We start from the raw sequence: 18,998 nt of genomic DNA, 5'->3' as shown, positions 1-18,998 counted from the left end.
TTTTCTCCATGGAATTCCTAGGGGAAGTGTGGTGACCCTACTAATGAGCTCTAGGGTGAGATCTATAGTGAGGCATATAACTAAAACAGTGGCATGGATCCTTCTGTGTGGAGTGAGGGAGTGAGAAAATTCTTGGGCCACCTCGTCATCATACCCTATGAATTTTTTGAAAAACCCCATCCAGTGTTGTCTTGTAAAGATTTCAAGAACTTGGGGGTGTTGTTGTATCCTAACAGTGATTGTGGGCTCTCTCATATTAAACCCTCCTCTCATCTTGCTCATGAAGCTTGAGGAGGAAATGAGAGGGTTGACAAAAAAAAAAATTAATGCAGGAGAAAAACAGAGTTGACTGTGTATGTAATTCACCTCTCACAATTACTAAATTCACTAGATTTTAGAGTATTTCTGGTTCACTTGGTTGTAAATGGGGATTGAATTTTAGAGCCTACCTCTTTAGAATGGAGGCAGTGGATAATTCCCATGATATCTCCTCTTGAACTCTTCTCTTCCTATCCTATACAATGCCTCTGTGTATCCTATAGACTGATCTTTTAGACTGTATCCTGTAGATTGTATCATGTAGGAATTCTTGTGTAGAATGATGGATCCTTTCTTCTGGTGGGTGGCCATAGTTATTAGAGTGACTTAATTGAGGGAGTTTTGAGGAGCTGGAATGCATGAATGAATGCATACAGTGTTTTATTTACCTTTATGGTGTTTCGGGGTGAGGTAGTGTGCTCGCAGAAAAGGTACGTTGCCATTTTTGGACAGTTTCTCTCCACTACCACCTCATCATTTCCCACACCTCGTAATCAACTCCCACCTCATAGATCCATAGTTTAACCACTTCTTGTCCTACTCCTCCTCTATCTTTGAGTTGACTGCAGCCACGTGTGAGAGGACACCGAGTTTTGCATGTGTTGACTAAATGAAGGTGGTCAAGTTAACTGGCCACCCTTTCACTTATAGACCAACTATTTTGTAACCCTTACAACTTTTGATTAAATGATGCATATGACTGGGTGAGTGAGATACTTACCTGTGTTTTGATGCCATGTTGCAGTTGTCGAAGATCAGAGGTGTTGCATTGTTTATTTGCTGCATGCCATTCTTTTTCCTCCTCTTGCTATATACTAATAGTTTTTTGGCTTTTGCATGTATCTATGACTGAAGATCTAATGCTACTGCTATTGTGGAGCTCCTCGATCATCCTAGTGAGGTCTTGTTGTTGGTGATTGGCCTTCTATGGGATAGGCTGCTACAGGATTTCCTACAGGGTGTCTTGTAGTTGCTTCTCCCTCAAAATTCTTTAATTATGTTGCTAGCTGGGCTGTGAGGATGGTGTAATGAATGGAAAGGAGGAGTAGGGGTGTGTGTAGATCAAAGGACACTCAGGTAATGCTATTACTCCTCTCCATTCTCCCTTTTTTTCTATTTTTTCCATGACTGGCAGAAACCGTTGAAACCGATATTTTTTTTGTTTTGGATGGTGAGTGTAGGGATGATGATGGAGGACAAGGTGAGGTGTTGGATCATGCCTAGGGTGAATTTTAGGGACCTAACAAACCTACCATGTTCCCTCGAATTTCTTCCTATAGGTTTTTGGGTCACTATAATGTTGGCATTATGATGCAGGTATGACATAAGTGTTGTCCTTGATGGCAACTCTCTCAGATGAAAGATCACAGTATGGTAGATAAACAACAAGAATGAAGAAAGAAAGGAGTATGTAGGTTCAATATATACCAAGTCACATATACACACAGGTTCACTATATACAAAGTCTCATATACAAAAAGGTATACGCAGGTTCACTATATACCAAGTCACGTATACACACAGGTTCACTATATACAAAGCCACGTATATCGTACACATGCACTTTCATAGAAGGAAAGGTGTGTACATGTTGGAAAACTATGTTTTGGTCCGTGGTATTTGGTCCATGGTATTTTGGTATGGGTCCATGGTATTTGGTCTGAGGTATTGACCCCAGGTATTGGGTCCAAGGTATTGGTCCTATGTGGTTTTCGACCATGGTATTGAAGAAGATCATTAGGCCAAGTGTAGGCGTGCAACTGATGAATATCTGATGAAGTGTGAGATCTAGTATGCAAGTTATGGGTATGTGATGCTTTGCTAAGGATGCACCTATGTGGCAAATGAAGGTTGATGGACTGGGATCATGAAGACTAATATGCATTATCATTATATGGTATGATCATGAATAGTCCATATCTAAATACCGATGTGTGTCTTATCCTTTATATCTGATGATATGGGTATATCTGAAGTAGAAAATTGCAACGAAGGTATAAGTAATTATTTTCAGATCTGTACGCTGGTTCCCTTTGGTGAACGTGTGTATACATGTTGGTTCAACACAGGCAAGTAGCATATATACATTATGAAACTTGATATTTGAGATTGTTGTTGCTTCTAATGGTTGTTGCAGAGTTCTGGGTTCTGCTCTGTGTTCTGGTGACTGTGTTTTGATGACAGGGTTTCAATGATTCAGTTGTTTGGTGACTCAGAGATTAATGATGCAGATATAGTTGATAGTTGTATTGCATTGGTGATTGTTTTGTACTGATTGATCCAGTCTGAAAATTTATGAAACATGGTCCCTGGAAGAAAATAGAAGGTCGTAGCCTTCTGTAGGCCGGCCCCTACGTACTAGTAAATATATCGGCTAGTACAAGAGCTAAGGGGTTTTAGCTCCCTTCTAGTAGAAGCTGGAGAACAAGAGAAGGTTGTAGCCTTCTGCAGGTGGGTGTGTACATACTGGTATGAGTCTGCACCAGTACAAGATTTTAAATAGGTTTTTGTTATCTTAAAGAAAACAGTAGCAGGTGGTTTTTGTCCCGCATTGGGTTTCCACCTTATATCATGGTGTTCATGTGTGTCTCTTATGTGTGATGATCTGTTCTCTTTTTACTACACTTGGTTACTATTTATATGGTTAATGATGCTATGATGCACTGATTAAAGATCAACATATGATGAATTAACTGAATCATAAGTTTTTTGGATATATGCTAGTTGCATTAAACACAGTTGCCTTTACACGCGAGTTTCCTTAACTAAAGTAGCGTATATGAATATGATTATGGAAATGAAAAAGTTATTGAATTTCTAATAGTGATTCACCCCCACCTCTCAGTATTATTTCCAACATGTAATTCCTATAGGATTGTCCTATAGGTTTTCAAGGTATCCTGTAGGAATATAGGGGATCCTGTAGAAAACACAGTCTTCACATAAATCGAAGCAATGGAGTGGAAAATATGATAAAAATGATGGAGGGATGCATGGTAAAGAGTGGAGGAGATGAATATCTGTGAGGCAGGGTTCCCTTTGGATCCTCTTTTTGCTCCTTGATTTTTTTCTTGCCCACCTACAAATAAGAATTATATATTTTTCTCCCATTTTTTTTTTGAAAAACAACTAGGCTTCCTCAGAGCGGTTTTCACCTTAGTTGTTTTCCCTGGGCACCTCAACGACGGTTTTCACCCAGGGATCTTCTTGTTATTATTTTTCTTTTTTTCATCATTGGGCTGCCTCACGAGGTTTTCAACCCAAAGATGGGATTCAGGGGCCTCATGGACGTTTTTACCTAAGTCCTTATTCTTTCATCTCTTTTTTGCAGTGACGTGATGACGGAGGAGCTGGAACTTTCTCCACTATCATCACTATTTTATTGATATTTTCAATGAACTCTTGTTTTGATAAAGGTCTCTTACATTTTCAAGGGTGCCCATTAACAATCAACAGAATAGCTTCCTCATCTATAGTTTTGATTTTCACTTAACCATTATCATGGCATCTTTCCATAACACAAGGTTCCAACCATCTTGTCCTTAGCTTTCCCTTGAACTCTTTATATCTGGAATCATATAACAATGCCCAATCACCCAATTACTTCTCCTTAATTTGTTTATAATGTCATATCTTCCTCTAAAGATGAACTATCTTTGTATGTAGGAGGGCCTACATTCTGAATTCATCCAAGCCATTCAATTCGAACAATCTCCCTTTCTTTGCATGGATGAGATCCAAATCTATTTGGGTTTCCATCCTCAATGTATTATATTCAAACTCAATGGACAACAAGGCTTTTTTCCCATAAACCAGCTCCTAGTCTGTAAATCTAGTTGTGGTCTTCCATCTTGTATTATAGGCCCAGGTGGCCTGAACTAGTCTTTTTGCCCAATTCTTCCTATTTCTTCTCACTACCTTTGTTAAGATTCCTTCCAATGCCCTGTTGGTCACCTCCACTTGCCCATTAGCTTGTGGATGATAGGGAGTGGAGGTCCTATGCTTGATTTTGTGATGGAAGAGTAGTTCTTCGATCATGTTGGAGGTAAACTAGCTGCCTTGGTCTGTTACTAGCTCCCTAGGGTACCCAAATTTGTAGAATACATTCTCCCTTAGGAGATCAACCACCTTCTCTTCTGTTGCTGCCTTAATTTCCTTGGCTTCAGCCCACTTAGTCAAATAATTAGTGCACACAATAATGTATTGCTTTTTCTTTGAAGGAGGGTTGATAGGCCCAATGAAGTCCATGCCTCACTTGTCAAATGACTCGAAAGTCGCTTGAGTTTGTTGGGGAATTTCATCTCTTGGAGTAGGCTTTCCCATCCTCCAGCGTCGATCACACTGACTAATGTACTTTTTCACATCTTGATGAAGAGTGTGCTAATAATAGCGTGCTTATAATACTTTGAATGATATCCTTTTTGCTGCAAAGTGACCCCCACAAGGCCCATCATGACAGGTCAAAAGGATGTCAAAAACTTCCTCTTCCCTTACACACCTTCTCAAGATTTGATCTGGGGCATGTTTGAAATGATTACGCCCAATCCAGGTGAACGGGGTGCTTTTCCTGACTATCTTGCTCTTTCCTTTGGAGGGTAAGTTTGATGGGAATTGTGCTGATACCAAATAGTTTGATATATCAGCAAACCATGGAGAGTGAACTGAAATAGCAAACAAGTGCTCGTTTGGTAACTGGTCATCCACCATTCCTTCATCACTTGCAGGTAGATTCACCCTAGATAAAAAGTCTGCAACAACATTTTCCTTACTAGTCTTATAGACAATGGTTAGATCAAACTATTGTAATAAAAGCAACCATCTTATAATTTGAGCATTCACATCTAGTTTGTTCATTAAATATTTTATTGTAGCATGGTCAGTAAGCACAAATGTTTGATAGCCTGTAATGTAATGCCTGAATTTTTTTAATGAGTGCACAACAACCAGGAGTTCCTTTTCAGTCACTATATAATTTAGCTCAGCCTTTGAGAAATTCTTACTGATAAAATAGATGGCATAAGGAAATTTTTCCTCTACCTAACCTAAGGCTACTCTTATGGCTTTGTTTGAGGCATCAACATGAATATGAAAGGGGAGGGCCCAGTTATGGCCTCGAAGAATTGTTGCAATGGTTAACTTACCCTTTAGAATGTCTAAGGCCTCTTCATAGCTTTTTGACCATATAAACTCAGAATCTTTGGCAAACAACCCAAATAAAGGAGATCCCAACTTGCTGAAGTCCTTTATGAACCTTCGGTAGTATCCAGCTAACCCTAAGAAACTCCTAACATCTCTCTACTTTTGTGGAGGTGGGACCCTTTGGATGACTGCTATTTTGTTTGGGTCCAGCTATAGTCCTTGCTAAGATATTCAATGACCTTCCACGATCCCTTCAGTCATTAAGAATTCATATTTTTCAGGGCTGAAAGACAAGTTCATTTCAATGCATTTGTGCAGTACTTTGCCTAGATTAGTCAGGGCTTCTTCCAAAGCACAACCATAAGGTGTAAAATCATCCATATAAATTTCCACCGCATCATGTACTAATTTTGCAAAAATTGATGCCAACCTAAGCTGACAATACCATATTGATGTAGCCTAAGCCACATATACCCACATTATGCAAATAAAGTTTCATGTGATCACTATGTCGCACAAATTCTAAAATTCCATACTTAGGGAAACCTTCACAAATCAAGGTTTAACCAGCGGAAATATAATATCTGATGAAAACTTACTTTATCAAAGGTTAATTATTTAAATATAAATATGTTCGGTTCTCTCTTAGTCCTTATTACTCAACCCTTCAATTCATTTTATTAACCACAGTAACAAAATCTCATATAATCTTAGACTCTGATTTTAATCACCTGCGCTTATCAACCATACCACGGTCTTTAGGCTTTGGTTAACTCAACTTAGACCATAATACACTAATCCCGCTTATTTCTCTTATAAATCTTGTATAATATAAATATTTCATATCCCCGGATGCGGGTGCATATACAGTTGGTTAATGTGATGGGACAGGGGTGTGGCGAGGTAGGACGACACCTGCCTACCTTGTACCACTTGCTTTATCGCCCAACGCAGCATAAACATGGGCATCTGGTTTCACTTGGATTCATGTCATGTGGTTTTGTTCCGCCCAGCTCGTCCTCTGATTTCTCCATCGCTTCCGCATGCTCTGGTCTGAGCTAAGCCTCGGCTCTCTTTAATGCTGGAGTTATGCGGGGTGTAATCTGAGGTAGGGGGGATAGTGTTAAACACAGTCTCAGCTTTGGGATTGTTTTGAAGCCTCTGGTGCTTTGCTGGTCTGGTAAAGGTGTGTTATTGTTATGCTCTGTCACTCTGTTATGCTCGGCCAATTTTGCGATGCTGCCTCCATCATCTCCCAGGCTTTGTTTGGAGGCCTCCAACCTGAGTTTGGATGCCCATTTGAATAGTCCAAGCTCTGAGGAGGTGGTTGAGCAGTCTTTTTTACATAGGGTTGCTGAGGTGCTAGTTATGCCCCATCTACGCCATAGAATGAGGACCCACAGGGGAACTCCTAGGCGTGTGCCCTCCCGCCCATCCTCCAATTCTCCCTCCATCTCTAGTGATCTCTCTGCTGGCCATTACCCTCGCACGCGTAGTGGGAGAGGGCATCTCCATCTCCGCAGCCATTTCCCTCCTGATTCCTCGTCGTCTCCCTCTTTTGGCTCAACGATTTTCACTTTCAATTGTTCCCTGAATTGTCCAAGAATCACTGCTCACATCTCGGTGTTCTTTCATGAAGAAGGCCAGGACGTAGGGGAATCCAGCTCTCATTAGGAGGGCCCTGCCTCTTTCTCTGCACAGATTCATTTCTCTATGCAGGTTCCAGAGGTCCCAACTCACAATGCCTTAGACATGGTGATGGAAACGGAGGCTCCTGGTCCTTCTGAACCTGATGCTGCTCATGCAAGGGATGATACTAATGCTGCTCGTGCAAGGGATGATACTGATGTTGCTCGTGCAGGTGCTTTGACTGATTTGGGTTGGTGCAGAATTGTGGAGGAGCCTCCAGACGCGTAGTTTCTTTCTCTGTTGCTCTGTTACTGGTCACTTGGCCCTTAATAGCAGGCAATTTTTGGTTCAGGATGCAATCTTTGGTTCACTTCTGCAAGATATGGTTCAATTTGTATGCTTCTTTGATTTTTTGTAAGCTCAGTAAGAGAGTCAATACTTGTTCCCCTACATGGGATTTCAATACCAGCTCTTGGCTAAGCTCACTATCATGGGTAGTGTTTCTGATACTCTCTACCGCTTCTATAGGGCAGTTGTTTTTTACTATTGTCTAGATGTAAATTACCCCTTTAATGTTAATAGCATAATTTTATTTAGAAAAAAAATATATAAATATTTCATATAACACTTAAAGCTTAACTTTCTACTGATTCACATGACTTTTGACATTTCCCGACACTCTATATTTATCGCGTTCAACCTTCATCGTCGATATCATTCTTTAATCCGGTGGTCATCGCGTCACCCGATCATCAACATACCCGGACGATCTCCACTTTTTATCTCTCCTATCTTAATCCAACGGTGATCATGTAATCTTGCGTAGATTACATGCACGATCGATATTAGACCGAGAGCACGCGAAAAAAGTGGTTTTATCTTTCCTCCATGTTTTACATGGCAACACATAAGGTTAATCGCGTGAAATTTCAAAATACCAGTTACTGCTTTGAGTCTAGTGAGATACCACTTACTGTTTCTGTAGACTGCTCCACTATTCTGCACATGGTTTTAATATCTGTCTTCCATCTTCTTAACTTTATTCTACATGACTTAATTATGGTTGTCTATCTCCATCTCTCTCATTCGTTGATCTAATTGATCCAACGACTATGCTTCGCTACTACATTCTTTTGTTTCTTATTGTGTAATAGTCCATTTGTTTAGGTTTCTACTTGTCTCTTTGTTCTCACCTTCCAGTCTTCAACTGTTCTGATCTGATCTTCATCTTCGTTCTTTATTACTTCGCTCCTTTATGCTTCCACTGCGTAAATCCTTAGGTTTTGAGAACCTTACAATATACCTTCACTGTAACATTGAAGGTTTTCTCCCATACTATCTGTGTATAAACTCGTAACACACTTCTCTACACTTTATCTCATGTTCTGCACACATGCAAACCTATGTTATGCAGAATTACTAAAATCCACACACAGTTCACACAATTACTCCATTCACACCACACAAACTCAGAAATCAACTTATTTGTATTAATAAACAAATAATAACATAAGGATTCCTTTCTGGCCTAATCTTCACTATTATTGGCCTTTTCCTTTCCTGCCCATAGGCTTACAATCAACCCTATCTAACTAACTCACTCTCCAACTCCTAGCTAGCTAACCTTATTCTATGCCTTTTAGGCTTGCATTTATACAAAATGATTCTATATTGAATCCCTGGTTTAGATCCATAACCTTCTCAACAAAATCCTAAAATATCTTCTTTATCTCTAAGGATCCTCTCTAATCCACAAAATCATCAACTAATTCCTAATCTAAGCTTTTACAATTAATTTCCATACCTATCAATCCCTATGAACTCTCAACTGTCCTAATTCTCTCACGTTCCCCAATATTCAAGAACATTTATAAATATGCCTCACAATACTTAATTAAATCCTATTATAGATATCTCGCATTAGAATAACTCAAAAAATTAATAATTACATTAATTTGATACATAGGAATCCAACTTCCTTAAAAACACAAGACACCCAAAGTTAACTAAAATACAATGAAATTATTGAGTTGGATGCTCCTGCATAAAAAATACTCAATATTGCTCTCTGGAAAGTGTTAGGAGCATTGCATAGGCCAAAAGGAAAGACCCTATAGGAAAAATTACCCCAAGGACAGGTGAATGTGGTCTGATCCTGGTCTTCTGGGCAGATTTGGATTTGGTTGTACCCACTGAATCCATCTAGGAAAGAAAAAAACTTTTTCCCTGCCAAGCCTTCTAACACTTGGTTAATGAAGGGTAGGGAAAAATGATCCTTCTTTGTGGCTTTTTTCAACTCCCGGTAATCGACACAAGTCCTCCACTTACCATTTTTCTTGGGAACTAACACTAAAGGGGAGACCCACTCACTATCAAAGATAGGGTAAATGAATCCTGCATCTAGCAGTTTTTGCAGTTCTTCTTTGACTATATCTTTAAGAGTTGGATTCATCCTCCTTTATGATTACTAGACTGGCTTGCAACCTTCTTTGATGTATATGTGGTGAGTACACATTGAGGGGTGTACTCGCTTATTTTCCTTGTAACTCCAAGTGAAGGCTTCTAGGTTTTATTTTAACATGTTGCATATTTTATCCTCTTCGAGAGCAGAAAGGGATGGATTAATTTTCAAGGTCTTCTCTTGGACAAATTCTATGGTTTTGACATGGAGTAGGTTGGAATCAGCCTATCATAAGTCAATTGGATGATTGTTATGGGTTTGCCTTACTTCTTCTTCTAATGGTAATGAACCAGGAGTTGGTGTTTAGAGTAGGTGTTCAATCAAGTCAGCCTCATCTTTCAGTCCTCCTCCCATGGTTGTTTCTAAAGCATAAAGTTGGGCCGAACAAACCTCATATTCTTCCTCCTCGTCCAACCATAAAGGTAAATCATGCTCTAGAGAAGGTTGAGTGGGAGGGTATAAAACTAACTTCTTGGACATATGCCTATTCTTGATGGTCATATTCCCAGCTCTGCAGCTAATGTAAGCATCGGTTGTTGCCAACCATGGCCTCCCAAGGATGAGAGGATAACCAGTGAGCTTAGCCTTAGGCTATAGAACTAGAAAATCTGTAGGGTACTCCAAGGGGTCAATGGAGATCATCAGATCCTCCACAATTCCCTCAGGGATGACTGTGGAAGAGTCTGCAAGTTGTAGAATTGTTGTGGTCCTCCTCAATGACCCTTGGAGGTTGAGTTTGAGCATGGTGTCCTTGGTAATCACATTAATGGTAGCCCCAAGATCGATCAGACTGTGTGGGACAATGGTGCCATTGATGTGCACATCTACTACAGGGCTTCCAAGGTCAAAATATTTAGGACATATTACTTGCCCCAACATTAAGTCGGATAGGTACCCAATGACATTAATGATAGGGGCATCCCTTTTTCTTCTTTTTGGATGCTTGAGGAATTTCTCCTTAATAAACTTATTGTAGATGGGAACATCTTTTATTGCCTGGAGAAGGGGGATATTTACACATAGATTTTTAAACTCTCCCAGAATTTCAGTTTCTTTTGGGGTAGGTTGGAGTGGTTGGGCTAATCTCTTGGGAAAGGCTGGATTTACCTTAAGGTTGCTTTCCTCTCTTTCTTCCTCAACCTCCTTATGTGGATGGGGAGGTTGGTTATGTGGGAGGACTCTCCCAGATCTTAGGTTAATCTGCTATATTTCCACAACATAAGCTGTATATGATGTCTCTCCATTATATACTTGCTGAGCCTTCCTATTGTTCAGGTTTGCATTTGGCTGGGCAGGCATTTGGGGTTTCCTAGGTGGAGCAGAGTGCAGGAGCTGTGGTTGGGCAAGTGGCGGAGGCAATAGAGCTGGAGCATTGTTGTATTGGGGTCTCCACCCCTGGAGTGGCATATTCCACTAAGGTTGTGGTGGATCGTAAGGTTGAAATGACCGGTTGGTTGGTCGGGAATGATAATGAGATGCATAGGACCAAGGAGGGGGTGTAGACCGGGAAGGATGAGAAGGGGTCCCCAAGAAGCTATAATTGTGTTTTGTTTGGGGTTGTAATATGCATGGGATGACCCTTGCATGCCATGCTGGTATGGTCTAGGCCCAAGAGGCCTCCTTTGGTTAATGTAGAAAATCTTCTCAGTGACCCCTTCAACTCCTTGATATACAACTTTAAGACTGAGTAATGAAGAGCACTTGTCTGTGGAGTGGTTCTCCTCACAGACCGAGCGAATCTCAATACAGTTCAATGGACATTCGTTCCTAGGATGCCTCATGATGCATCTAGGACAAAACATGGCCAAGGTTCTCTCTGCTTCCTCTTGCTTCCTTTTGATGTTCATGGTTTCCATTTACAAGGCAAGGGTTTGTAGCATCTCACTTTTGAAACCTTCCAGCATATTTACAATTTCACCCTTGATGGATGAGTTGGAAGATAATGTACTAGCCATAGGTTGACTACCCCTACCCTTTTTTCTTGCTGCCCTAGAATGGTTTCTAAAGATAGTATTGGTATCCTCATAGGGTAATTCGTAGATATCTCCTCCTACCAAAAAGTGTAAGGTATATAGAAGGTCTTCTCTTAGTCCCCTAAGCAGGACCAACTTTAGTGACTCAAGGTCAAGTCTGCACCTAGCCCTTTTGTAACTCAGCTAGAATCTTTCTTCGTAGTCCTCTAAGGATTCATCCTGGCCTATGGTCATCTTGAAAATTTCTTCTTTAGTATCCTTTTACCTATAGTGGTCCCGATATTTGTTGTTAAAACCTTGATGCATCTGAGTCCAGGTTGTGATGCTATCTCTAGGTAAGCCCATGAACCAACGCAATGCTGCATCCATGAGGGTAGATGGAAATAGTTTTAACTTTTGCTCATCATCTGTATAGTCATAGGTTCTTCATATAAAAAAAAAATCAAATAGAAAAGTGTCGGGGTATTCTATGGTCAGGCCATGGAAATGAGGTAGGGAAGAGGGGCTTATATTCTTCATCTTAGTGTTCCCATCAGTTTCCTTGATGGGGAAGGCACTGTCAACTCTCTCTCTATTCCCTCTGTCATTTTGGTTTTCAGAAATTGATTCAGTAGGAATGGGTTCGTCTTCTTCTTCTTCCCATGTGGGTTCTTTAAATATGTCAGGTTTCTCACCTAAAGGTTCCTCTAGTTCATAGCCACCGAAGAATTTCCCTAAATTGTCCCTATTCCTATGAGGCGTGAAAGGAAATATTTTTGGGTTGGTTTTGTAATTTTTTAAGCTGGAAAGTAGTTTGCAGAAATGAAATTGCTGATTGAATGAAAATCACCAATAGAATGAAAAAGCTACTTGCTGAATTGAAATTATACTTGCAGAATGGAAAGGAAAACAGATAATGAAAAAATGAAAGAAAGGAAGCTACTAGATTACTTTTACAGAAATAAATTAGTGGCAAAAAATTGAAGACAAGAAGTAGAAGAAAAGAAAGCAGTAATCACATTCTACTCAGACACCTCCCTGACAATGGCACCAAAAGTGATGAGCGCTAGTATTGCAGCAAGGATGTTGCAACTCCTGGGCTACCATATTTACTTATCAACACAGGGTTCTTACAAACTTGGAGGTGACAGTGCTATATGCACAAGTAAAAGTGAAGGCCTTGCCTGTTGTCACTGTTCATCCGGTGAGAGACCCCTGGGGTCCCAAGCCAAACTTCTATAGAGTTAGAAGAAGCTTGATTCTTTGATGGAAGAAGAGAAAATCTATTCTAAGAGAGCTACACTACTGTAGTAATAAAGAAAACAACATGTAATGCTAAATCACACCATATCCTAATTAACCATTTAAAAAACTATGCTGAGTAGAATTGCTAAATCATCACTAACCTAATGCTTCTATGTAAGCTACAAAAGTAAAGAGAATCAAACCATACCAATGTGTGAGCAAGAAAACTAAACTAAATCAGTTTTAACTTTTTCTGGTTCTTTAGGAAAAATCAAGTATGCAAATTAATTGTTCTAGTCAATGTGACAGGTGGATGGAAGGTGATTGACGATGGCTAAAATGCTTATGGAGTGGTTGGATGGTTTGGAAGGGTCCTAGGAGGCTTTTTGTGACTTCCTAGAGGTTCCTCACCAATTCGGCCTGAAAACAAGCCGTTTAAGGAAAACCTACAGGATGTACTAGAAACCTACAAGATGACCTATAGGAATTATAAGAAACCTACAGGATATGGCAGCGAGCTAATTGTGAGGTGTTGGAGGTGTTGGGAAGCTTGGAAAAGGTGTTTGATGAGTGGGATGGGGTGTTAGAAGGTCCAGGAACACTCAGGAATCAATATCCAAGATCAGATATGGCTATATTCGATCAATGTATCTAGGGGAATTTCAATGAAAGATGACAAAAAAACTAGTGAGGGTGATGGTGGAACAAGAGATGGCTAGGGTGAACGAAGTGGAAAGTGGCTGTTGATGATGAAGTCTAGGTCTCTTACTGAAGTACCTGCTTTTCTTAAAACATGTGTGTTTTCAAAGAACTATGCAACAAGATACATTTTCATAAACTAGAAAGTCGTGAATCAATTGCCTATATTATGCATGAAAAAAGTGTTGAAGGGAATGAAGGCATGAGTGAGTTCACATTGCGAAAATGGAGTAATGGAAAAAGATGACAATGAAATGAACCAAATGTTGAATCAAGACAACAAACTCCAAAGCTCATGCAAGAACTAGAAATATATATTTTTGGGGCCACTAAAGTGTCTCTTCCTCAAGCTAGGGTCCTAGAGGGAGGAAGTGAGGCTAAGACACTTGCTGACCAAGGTCTTTGCCAAAATTCCTTGCTTTTATCCTTTAATCCTACATTAAATACACATTAGACCACAAAGAAAAATATCCAACTCTAACTCATCTCATACTCAAAATATAATAAAAAGTATGCAATAAGTTATCAGTATAGTTGGTTTGACTAAGCTAGGAGGTGAATTAAGGCCCATATAATTACCCAATTATGAGGCTCATCAACCGCACCTTTCAGCCCAAAAAGTGTCATCTCACCTAAAAACAAGTCAGTACTTGTGATTTTTGGGTTCCCAGGTGTTTATCAGATCTATTTCTAGGTTTTACCGAGAGTTTTCTGCTGGATTGTTTGACCTCTATCTAATCCCACTTATGGCTTGGTCTACTCTGATTTACTCGTCGAAGTAGAATTTAGCCCCCTCGGGCTTCTTGTACACTTCCACTTTTATAGGAGGAGTTTACCTGAGTAAGGAGTCTGAGTTTCTACAACACTTGCAGCCATATTTTCTAGATCTGTAACATTTTGTTTCAGATCTATAAAGATAGGTTGTGTTATCACTTAAGAATTCTAATGCCCAAATTTCTCACATTAGTTTGATGGTAAAGGTCGGTGCTAGTCTAAGTTTAATTTTTGTTTTCCTTAGAGTCTGAGTCTTAGGAGTCTTGATGGTATACTTAAATAAAGGTCAACTATGCATTCTCATTCATCACTGGTCTCATAACCATGTGTCAGCCTTGTTCAAAGGTTACTATGTGCCACAAAGCTATTTAGGTGATTTCATAGCGCATAAATCATTTTGAAGTGTTTTCACAGTGCATAAATCCTTTTTAGCAGTTTCGTTGCGCAACATGTTTTAGGTGATTTCGTAGCGCATAATTCAGATTTTAGGCTGGCTGCTCTACGAAATCGGAGACTTGTGCAATCCATAGCAAATCTTTCCTAACTGTCAAATCTGTCAAGTTCAGTTATGGTTGCATCATTCACTGTGAGCTTATACACTCCACATATCATCTCCAACCGCTTATCTCCATAATTACAGCTGCTAGGTACCTTGGTACGCTCGGATTGCAAGTTCCAGGAAAAGCCAGGTATTCACAATCTTAATTATGATTATATTCTTTGCATGAGGAACATGTCTGCAAGTTTTCAATTTGAATGCATTGTTATCAAGCGAGGAAGTTATCAAGCGAGGCAGTTATCAAGCGAGGCAGCTATTCATGCGAGGCAGAGATTGAAGATTGAGCAGTGCTATTATTTCAAACCTTCATTACACTGAAGTCTCATGGAGGGATCTGCAGAAAGAAAAGATCACAGATCAGGCAGATGTTGGAGAAATGAACCTGAAGGTGTAGACATTATCTTGAAAAATAAAGAATTTGAGCATGCATTCAAGCAAGTTGGATGTTGGAATTTTTGTGAGAAACTCCAGGGAGGTCATGCACAAATCACCAAGGAATTCGCTTTGAATTTCACAGGGCTGAATTCAAAGGTTGGGATGCTCGAATTTCAAGTCTCACTAGAGGTAATATCCACAGTTACTGAGATTCCAAGGGGACAAGAAACTTGGTTTAATAATTTCAAATTTGATATGACCCCCTGCAAAGAATTTCTGAAGCCAGAGTACATTGACTCAGATTTAAACAAGTCTGTGCCTAGAAATTATGTCAAGGACTCATATGCCAATCTGCTTACCTATATACAGAGGTACCTTACCTGTGAAGGGAGATATAATAAGGTGTATTCATCATTTCAAGCTTCTGCTACATTTTAGAGGAAAGATATCCTTGATTTACCTTTTTACTTATTTTGTAGCTTAAGCAAAATGTGTGATAAGGTGCAGCTAAGGAAAGAAGCCTGTGAGTCCTCATTGTTTCACCATGGTTTAATTAAGTTGATCATTCTGCATGAACTCCAGAGAGTAGGTAGGGACTGGCCCACATTCATATTCATGTCTGGTTTCAAGAACGAGACCCGTCTCAGTCGTCAAGCTGCAAAAGATCTTCCAACAACAACTGGTCATCAGGCAGAAACAAGATCCAGGAGGTCTACAAAGTTGAAGGCTAGGAAAGAAGTAAGGGAATCCACCAAGCCATTGACTATCCAAGATACACCCCAACAGTCCCTTAAAGAGAAAACTCAGGTCAAAGAAGGTGCACATGAATCAAACACAGGTGAAGGAGTCCAAAGAAGAAGGACTGGGAGCCAGGTAGCTAAAGAAAAAGGAAAGTCAGCGATTATTAAGGAAAGCCCTATTTCAAAGGGAGACTTGAATGACTTACTGCAAGCCATGGATATTGAAGAATCTACCCTCATTCAAGCAGATTTGATAGAGTCAAGAAAAGACTAGGCTAAGAGGATACAATTGCTGGAGTTCTGTTGCAAAAGGGAAGTCAAGGTACTGAACAACCTATTTCTTTCTTTAGCAAGACATTATCAAATGCTGAACTGAAGTATAATATCTTATAGAAGCAAGCTTATGCCTTGGTGAAAGCAATAAAGGATTTTAGAATCTATGTTTTGCATTCTCACATTGTTGCCTATGTTCCAAACGCTATTATAAAGGATATTCTAACACAGGCTGATCCAGATGGAAAAAGGGGCAAGTGGATAGAAAAATTGTTAGAGTATGACATTGAGATTAAACCCACGAAGTTGCTAAAGGGTCAAGGGTTAGCCAAGCTGCTGACATAATCAAAATTGGATTGTCTTGATATTAACTTGAGTACAGAGATCTCAGAAATTTCTGAAAATGAAGAGGAGTTGGTCCACATAAATGAAAAATTCTTGGTTTCAGAATGGTATGAGGACGTAGCATTTGTTTCGCAGCATAATAAAGCCCCTGGTAATCTTTCAAAATCCAAAGCCTGATTTGTCAAGCTGAAATCTTTAAGATATTTTGTGTATGACCAAAATTTGTTTTGGAAAGATGCAGGAGGGATATTGTTAAATTGTCTCCTTGAAGAAGAAGCTGATAAAGTAATTTATGAATTCCATAAGGGAGATTGTGGAGGAAATCACTATTGGAAAGCTACTGCAAACAAGGTCTTAAGGGCTGGATATTTTTGGCCAACTATGTTCAGAGATATCTATAAAAAGGTAGCTACATGTCATGAATGTCAAGTGTTTGAAGGAAAGAGGAAGCATGTTCCATTGCCTTTGGTTCCTATATATGTTGAAGCGCCCTTCCAGCAATGGGGATTGGATTTTATAGGGGAAATTCATCCTCCTTCATCAGGTCAGCATAGTTGGATTCTCACAGCCACTGATTACTTTACCAAATGGATAGAAGCGGTCCCAACAAGGCAAGCAAATGATTCAGTGATTATCTCTTTCTTAGAAAATAATATATTATCAAGATTTGGTTGCCCAATGAAGATTATAACTGACAATGCTCAAGCTTTTAAGTCCAAGAATATGATTAATTTTTTCCGTCAGTATCACATTTCTCTTGGACATTCTACTGCTTATTATCTGTAAGGAAATGGCCTTGTCGAATCATCAAACAAAAGCCTTGTGAGGATCATCAAGAAGTTGCTGTAGGAAAATAAGAAAGCTTGTCATTTGAAATTGAAATATGCTTTGTGGGCTAACTAGATTTGTACAAAGAGATCCATTGGAACATCACCATAAGAGTTAGTGTACGGTGTTGAAGCCATATTTCCAACATCTCTTAGAGTACCTGTAATGAAGCTGATTCAAGGATTAGAGGAGGAACCAAATGTTGTACATAAAGGATCAATCAGCTGATAGCCTTACAGGAGAAAAGAAATGAGGTGTATGACAGTCATCAACAAAGTCAGAATAGAATCAAGAGAACATTTCATAAGAAGATCAAAGAAGTTACTTTTTAGATCCATGATAGAGTGTTGAAATGGGAAGCTAGAATTGAAGAAAAAGCGAAGCACGGTAAATTTGAAAATTTGTGGAAAGGCCCATATCAAATTTCTGCTTTTCATGGAAACAACACTTACATTTTGCAAGAAATTGATGGAAAACCATATGCTGGAGGACCTGTCAATGGCAGGTTCCTAAAGCATTATTATTGATCAAAATCCTACCAGTTTCTCACAACATTGTATATACCCGTTTTATAATTTTTTCTTTTGTTGCAAATAATGACAAGCTGAACAAAAAGCTTAAGGTTGAGGTGAAGGCCCAAGAAGCTAGAAAACGATGCTCGTCAAGAAAATCTATGTTTGTCATAATATGGATAAACCATTGGACCTGCGAGTTCTTAGTGTACTACAGGAGCACACTATCTGAAGTGAAGCCACTGTTATCACTTAAGATTTCTAATGCACAAATTTCTCACATTAGTTTCATGGTAAAGGTCGGTGCTAGTCTAAGTTTGATTTTTGTTTGCCTTAGAGTCTAAGTCTTAGGAGTCTTGATGGTATACTTTAATAAAGGTCAACTATGCATTCTCATTCATCACCGGTCTCATAACCATGTGTCAGCTTTGTTCAAAGGTTACTATGTGCCACAAAGCTCTTTAGGTGATTTCGTAGCGTATAAATCATTTTGAAGTGTTCTCGTAGCGCATAAATCCTTTTTAGTAGTTTCACAACGCAACATGTTTTGGGTGATTTCTTAGCGCATAATTCAGATTTTACACTGGCTGCGCTATGAAGTCCGAGATTCATGCAATCCGTAGCAAATCTTTCCTAACTGTCAAATCTGTCAAGTTCAGTTATGGTTGCATCATTCACCGTTAGCTTATACACTCCACAGATCATGTCCAACCACTTATCTCCATCATTACAGCCGCTAGGTACCTTGGTACGCTTGGATTACAAGTTCCAAGAAAAGCCAGGTATTCACAGTCTTAATTATGATTGTATTCGTTGAATGAGGAACAAGTCTGCAAGCTTTCAATTTGAATGCATTGTCATCAAGCGAGGCAGTTATCAAGCCAGGCAGTTATCAAGCAAGGCAGCCATTCAAGCGAGGCAGAGATTGAAGATTGAGCAGCGCTAGTATTTCAAACCTTCATTACGCTAAAGTCTCATGGAGGGATCTATAGAAAGAGAAGACCACAGATAAGGAAAATGTTTGAGAAACGAACCTGAAGGTGTAGAAATTATCCTGAAAATCAAAGAAGTTGAGCATGCATTCAAGCAGGTTGGATGTTTGAATTTTCGAGAGAAACTCCAGGGAGGTCATGCACAAATCACCAAGGA

This window comes from Pinus tabuliformis, chromosome 9 (assembly GCF_031772625.1).
Source record: "Pinus tabuliformis cultivar Carrire ecotype Pingquan chromosome 9, CPIR1, whole genome shotgun sequence".
Taxonomy (NCBI): domain Eukaryota; kingdom Viridiplantae; phylum Streptophyta; class Pinopsida; order Pinales; family Pinaceae; genus Pinus; species Pinus tabuliformis.
This window is presented reverse-complemented; position numbering follows the sequence as displayed.